This window comes from Fukomys damarensis, unplaced genomic scaffold (genome assembly GCF_012274545.1).
Source record: "Fukomys damarensis isolate Sample0158 unplaced genomic scaffold, DMR_v1.0_HiC HiC_scaffold_23, whole genome shotgun sequence".
Classification (NCBI taxonomy): domain Eukaryota; kingdom Metazoa; phylum Chordata; class Mammalia; order Rodentia; family Bathyergidae; genus Fukomys; species Fukomys damarensis.
The window spans coordinates 61,222,229-61,229,544 of record NW_022900935.1 but is presented as its reverse complement, the minus strand read 5'-3'; positions in this window follow the sequence as shown (position 1 = coordinate 61,229,544).

The window sequence follows — 7,316 nt, the reverse complement described above, 5'->3', positions numbered from 1 at the left end:
GACCCCCGGAAGCATGGCTGTTAGCTCTGTCTTCCCAAACTCACTGGATTTACCGCAAAAGAGGCCGCCTCAACTCTGCCATACACACCAGCTGCTTTCTCTGGAGCCCTAGCACCTCTGTTCCCATTAGTGCGGGGTGCAAGTGTCCCCCAAGAGGCAAGAGCCTCTACAAACATTCTCCAAGAAGGGCCCATGCAGCCTCTAAGAAGCAGGCTAGTCCCCGGGGCCTCTGAGACATCATCTTTGCCATCCAAGGGTGAGTTCAGTCCCGAGGCCCCTGCACCTCCCTGGGACCAGTGCCTGCCTGGCCGGGCTGAGGTTGGCCACAGAGATCTGTGGTCTTGCAGAAGGCCAGCGCCAGGCGGTGGGATGAGGGCTGGGTCAGCAGGGAAGCGGATCCTGCAGGGAGCTGGCTGGGTTTGTTCACAGGAGTGAGGCTCTCTGGGGTTTCTTTCTTTCTTTGCAATCCGGTGAACTGGTGGGGGTCCCTTCCCCCGACTTTCTTTCACTTCAGCCTGTTCTTTGGTATTGTTTTTTTTTTTTTAATCGCTGTGCTGGGCATGCATTATGGAAAGTGCTGTTTACGTCCAGGGCACCTTAAAAAGACAGCTAACCAGCTGCCTGGCTGCGGTCCCCTCAGCTTGTTGCCCTGGCAACCGGAGGCAGGGAAAACAGAACCTGTCAGATGGAAAATGTCAGTTACAGCAGATCTGGAGAGCAGGAAGAGGGGTGGGGAGGGAGAGGAGGGCGAGCTAGCGGGGGCTCAGCATCCTGTCCACCCTGAGCTGATGCCCTCATGCCCAAGGAGTCAGGCTCCTTGAATGAGGGGCTTCCCCCAGAGCAGAGGGCTTTGGAGGGAGAGGAGGGCCCAGGAGGAAGGATTAGTGGGACAGTGACAAGGTGGTGGCTGTTCGCTGCCCACTGATGACCACATTGTTTTAGAGGTGACTTGAGCTATAGGTTCTAGACACCTGCATGGGTTTGAAGCTCAGGGTCTGGGGAGCTGAGGAGGGAGATTCCAGGAAGAAAAAGACGCCAAATTTCAGCTGTCCCAAGACTCTGGAACCTTCCGCCTCCACCCTCCTTTGCTTTCTGTCAATCGATCAATACAGCCATAGCAAAGAGAAATTGTCTTTTAAAGTGGTGGGGAAGGAGGTCCAGGTGGAGCGTTCCTATGAATCAAAACAGTGCCCTCTCCGAAGGACGAGGAAACAAAGAAGGAGCTTTGAAGACCGGCCTCAGACCCTGCAGTGGGGAGAAGCGGCCAGTTCCGGGAGCTCGATGTGCAGGTGTGCAGGGTGCTCTGAGAGTGGGGGAGGCACACGTGTGCGTGCGTGCGTGTGTGCGTGTGTGAACACTGCGGTCTCCCGTTTTCTGGAAACTCCGAAGGCCCCCCACCCCATCTCCTGATTTCCTGGAGAAACTCCGGCACACCCCCCTCAGCTGCCCAGGGAGAAAATGGGGGAGATGGGCTGATGTTCCCATCAGCTGTGCTCCTGCTGTGTGCTGGGTGGGGGGGGGCTGCTCACGTGGAGTTTATTAAGATAAAAACAGCAGCGTGAGGGTGTGAGTGTGTGCGCACGCGCGCACGTGTGTGCCCGCAGTGGGAGGGGCCGGAGCCGCTTCTGTCCAGTTCCTCCTCCGAGGCCCACGCTGAAGTCCCTCCAGGGAGGAGGCAGAGTAGCAGATACCAAGGTGGCTTCTGGGGAGATGCAAGGACTCCGCATAAAGTCCAAAGTCAGACACACTCGAGCCAGGAGGGCAGTTCTGCCTCCCGGACTTTTCTAAAGCAGACTCTTCTGATTCTCATCTTTGAGGGACCTGAAAATTGACCTCCTATTTCCTGGTGGAGGGGCTGGGGGGCAGGGTCCTGTCCATGGAGGGTGCTAGAGGGGCCCCAGCGACCCTGCCCTCCCGGTAAAGAGCTTTGGCTGAGTCCAGGTTCAAGGGTATCTGTTATCTTCTTTCCAGGGCAACCTCAAAAGTAAATGGCCACCTTAATACACATTTTCACTCAGGCATCCTTGTAAAAGCAACAAACCACACCTTTAAATATAAGACAGAAAAATCAGCAATGCAATAGCAACAAACCAGATACAACCAATATCCACGTCTATGCCCTCTTCCTCTTCTTCCTCCTCTTCTTCTTTATTATTATCATTTTGCAGTACTGGGGATTGAACCCAGAGGTTTCACACTGAGCTGCATCTCCAGCCCTTTTTCATATTTTCTATTTTAAAACAGGATCTCACTAAATTGCCTGGGCTGGACTTGAATCCTACCTCAGCCTCCCAGCGTGCTGGAATGCACCACCACACCTGGCTCGCACTTTCTTATTTGCTATAAAGGCTTAGGGTTGAGGCAGCTGCCAGAGAGAAAACCAGAAGTCAGTTCCTTGCTTGCCTTTCTGGTCCGTGACCATCTTTCCTGCTGGTGTTGTCTGATGGGAGCCCCTCCCCTTTCTCGGAGGACCCCAGGACGGTGGGCATCACGTGATTGGGAGCTCTCCTTGCTGAGAGTGAAGTCTGGCCCAGGGGGTCTGGCTGCTGAAGGTGATCACTGACCCAAGCCCCATATGGTCCTTCAGTGTCTCAGAGAAGGTGGCTTGGCTAGTGACGATGGTACCCACTGCTCTCCGTACCCACTCACAGACCATAAGGACCCTCTTGTCAGGCTGGAACATACCTAAATTGTGACTTTTTCATCTTGATTGACAGTTACCTTCCCCTGGAAGTTCAGTAACAGCCTGGCTACGATTATGTCTTGTACGATAAAATGAGGGAAATGAAAAGGAGTCATTAGTTTATGAATATGGTCTCTGGCAGTTGGTTGAGGAGGTAATCTTTATTCCCACTGCTCCTGTGTTTTATCATTTTATTAAGAGTTAACTCTCGATTATCCACATGTGAGCCCAAGAGAGGATTTCTTTTTTATTCCCACAGCTGTTAGGTCTTATTATTTTATTATTATTGGTTTGGTTTTGTCCCCAGGCTCCACATGGGACACGAGAAAGAGTCCCGATTCCTCTCCTGTATCTTAAGTGTTCCTTTTAAATTATGGGCAGTAAATGTTTATAATCTCAATATTGTTTCTCCCCCCTTCTGGGATAGAGGGGGGTGGGGTTTTTATTGATAAAACACACATTACATATTTAAAGCCTTGCTTCAGTGGCACTCAGTGCTCTCATGATGTGCAACCACTACCCCCATCTAATTCTGAAACATCTTCATCCCTGTCAAGCAGTTATACACTTCCTCCCTCCCCTGCACTCCAAAACTCTGGGCAACCCCAGTCTGCTTTCCATCTGTTAGCCTTTTCTGGGCAGGGCCTGTGCAGGGGATCACGTGACGCATGGCCTTTTGTGTCTGGCTTCGATCGCTCAGCAGGGTTTCAAGGCTCTTCCCGTTGCTGTTTGTGTCATAACTTTGTTTTGGTGACTGAAACACTGTTCTGCATCTTAGGCTCTGGTTCATTGACGGGAGGTGCTGCCCAGCTTCTGACTACTGAGTGATGCCGCAATACATTCATGTAGCGGTTTCTGTGTGAACACCTTGTGTTCACTTTGGGAGGGGGTGCAAGTATTTCTGGGGCTGCACTTGCTGGAGGCATCTGGCGGCTCTGTGTTGGGCTTTCTCAGGCAGCACGGAACCGAACCGTTTTTCATGTTATGATTCGGTCAGCTGCACGGTGTCATATTCGCAGCAGTGGGGCGTGCAGATTCCCACTTCTTCACATCCTCAGCGACCCTTGCCAGCCTGTGGTGCCTCTCCCTGGAACAGAGACAGTATTAGCACAGGAGGGTTGCAAATCCCCCTAGCCTGGGAACCAGGGGGCTGTGGGTTCCCAGCGAGGATTGCTGCTGGGCAGGAGGTCTCTCAGTGTCATGGAGGGTGGTATGCCTTGGAGCCTGGATCCGCCACTGCTGCTAGTTGCCTACCTTTACTGTGTTACCTCGTTCATCTTCACTACCCAAAATGCATTTTTCCAAGTCCAAGTAGCAGACGACATTGGTTCCCTTTGGAGTACCCGGCTTAGGTGGGGTATGCCGGGCCCCTGGCACAATTGTGCTGGCCCAGAAGCAGAAAGTGGCTTTAGGTAACCCACAAAGGGGATAGTCTGCCCCGGAAAACTGAGCGGCGCTGTGCTTACTCAGAGCTACTCTGACAGGGGACAGAGTGGGAGGGATGAACCTGCTGGTATCAGTGGAACAGACCTGGACAGAGGGGAGGGGCTCCGCGGGGTCCTTGGGCCCCCTCCCTGAATTCACAGGCTGCTCACCGGAGCTGAGGTCTGTAAGGACACCCTGTATCAGTGCCCACTACTGGCCACCAGCCTTCTTCTATGAGGCACAACCCCTCTGTGGTGTGCCAAGCACAGCATCCTTAGGACGTAAATTCTGGCGTCCCTGTCCTTGATGGATGGGATATTTTTAACAGGGATACTGGATTGGGAGCCTCTAAGCTGGCTTCCTCCCATGAGGGCTCAGTTCCACACCAGCCCGAGAAGTCAGCAGCCAGAGCAGAGCAATCCCAACGTCTTCTACCCAATTCTCAGCACTGGCATTTTGGAGGAAGGGGAGGCAGAGAGAACAGGGGGTGGTGCAGAAAGGGCAGAGGGGCTACAAGGGATCAAGGACTAATCGATGGCTTAAAGGGCCTTCAGGTCCCGAGCTTGCCCTCTTCTCCTGTCTGCTGGTGTCATCTATCACAGGCAGAACCCCGAGGATCAACTTCTGCTATGACCTGCTCTGCTTCCCCACCACTGAAATCTACAGAGGGAGGAAGAACCTCCCATCCCTCCCTCCAGACCCGGGTCTTCTCCTGGCAGGGACGCTTGCATCTTCCCCAGTGACAGGCATGAACTGGAGATCCCATGGGGGAGCCTCATCCTGGTTCTCCAGCTGCTTGTGACGCAGTCCCGGTCTCTGCTCAGATGTGCTTAGGACCGGTCCCTCAGCCTCTCCCATTTGTTGGTCAGATTCCCTTGTCCCCCTTGGATAAGCACGTCCTCATTGCCGGCTGCCCCCAGCAGGCAAGAGCTAGGGGCGGGGGTGTTGGTGCGGGACGGTTGGGCAGTGGGTGGGGGGAGGATGTGGGTCTGGGTCAGGAAGTGGGTGGTGAGGAGTCGAGCCTGGCTGCCAGGGCAGGGGTGGAATGTGTGTAGGATTTTCCCCCTCTTCACTTTGGGTACACCAGGTTGCACTGTGCTGCACCTCAAAGCCATGGGACAAGGCCTCCTGTCCAAGGCTGCGGTGGCCCTGGTCTTCTGACCAGCCAGCCTCTCTGCAGTCAGGGTGACTCCGGGAACATGGTGTCAGCAGTCTGCTCTCGCTGGCTGGGCCTATGATGTTCTGGGCTGTGTGGCCGAATACTTCTTCTGCACATTTTCTGTGAGGTCTTCGTATAAATACCCGCTGTGAGGGCTGTCACCTACTCTATCACAGGGACCTATCAGCCCAACCAGCCGAGCCCATAAATTATTACACAAACCATTCCAAACAATAAAGGCAATTTTACTTACTGAACCATTAAATTTACATACTTAAATTAGACCCAACCAGACGTCGCGGGGGATGTCTCAGGGGCCAGGCGAGCAATGAGTTTCAGGGAAGTACTGTCTTGCGCTGCCCCACCTCTCACATGAAACTAATGAGGTGCTTCAGTTCAATCATTGTTACTGTCGCATCTCTGTTGAGCTGGTTATCTGGCTGTGACCCGCAGTCCCCACCAGCCTGGAGTCACCCCTGTGCCCTGGGCTGTCGTGGCACCTCGGGGGAGGTCAGCGGGAAGCAGTTGGCCCCCGGAAGGCTGCTCTGGTCCAGAGATGTACCACTGTCACCATGAATGCGTTCTGTCTCTGTCGGGCCGGCCATAGCCTCCCTTTTCCCTGGAGACCAGAGTGGCATCTGGAGGACACGCGGTTTCCACTCCTTGACCCTGGCCTGGATTCTGACACCGAACCAGGCCAGTTACATCTTTCTGATAGGTTTTGGGTCTTTGCCTCTTTCCTGTTCCTAAGTTCAGTGTCCAAGTTCAGGTCCCTTTGGTGTTAAACATTTCGTGCCCTGGCCACCAGAGCACTTTATGGAGACCCTAAATCCGACCCGTTAGAGCCCTTCAGCAGGGCCCACTGCCTGCCTGTCACTCTCTGGGTGTGGCATTCAAGGCTCTTCCACCCCCTTGTACTCACCAGCCTGTCTCCAGCCGCTACCTATCCTTGACCTTGACCTGCACATCCGCCGTCCTGGCCCTGCACACAATACATCCTGCACGCTCCTGCTCAGAGAGGCACGGAACTAGAAAGCCTTTCCCACCTCTGTTCGCCTGTGCAGCTGTTCTAGTATTATGATGATGCTGATGAGTATTTTTGCAGTGGTTGGGATCGAACCTAGGATCGAAGGCTGGGTGATGCCCAGGCTCCGTGTGCGTGCTCAGGACCCTCTACCAGGGGAGTGTGTGTTTGCATTCCTCTGCCCTCTCCCCTCACCTGCTCCTGCTCTCTGCACACAGAAAAGACCCAGGGTAGCTCAGCTGGAGGAACGCCCCTCTAGCCCAGGGCGGGACCAGAATACTCCACACTCAGGTGTGGTCTCTGCCTGTGGGCTGTGTCTGGCCTCTGGCTGCACTTCCTCAGTTAGGCTTACAGAAACAGGCAGCAGGGGCAGGACGAGGGAGTCAGACAGCCTGAGCCAGCCCTGCGAACCGTACCTGCGATGAAACCAGGAGTGGAGGAGGGGTAGTGCCCCTCAGGGTCTCGCCAGACTACGCAGGCTCAGCTGAGGACTGGGAGCGAGTTATTTATCAGCTCTGGGAATGCAAAGGCTCCTCCTTAGAGCAGGGAGCTGGTTGACATCGCTGCCAGGGTTGCTGAGGACACAGCTTCTTCCCCAGAGTCCCAGGAAGAGCTGGCAGCTGCAGTGGTCAAGACCAGGGCCAGCTAATCATCATGAAGCAGAGCCCCAGCTGCCGACTGGCCCTGAATCTAGTGCAGGACTCCAGGATTTCCCAGACAGCGCCCACCGTCACCGACACACATCGTGATTAATGGCCGGGTACCCTGGTGTGAAAGCCATGTAAAAGCGGCGTTTTTGTTACGGACGTCATGAAGGCCACACATGATAAGAGCATTACCCACGCTTCTTGGGCAAACATGCTTAGCCTTGAACAGCACATTCCCTGCAGCCCAGGCATCCTGTCTCCGGAACTTCAGAGGGCTGGATGGCGAGGATCCTCTGCCAATCAGGATGAAACATCACGGCTGTGGCACCATGCGGGGATTCAGACAAGGCTGTGAATTGGCTGCTGGCCTCATGCTGT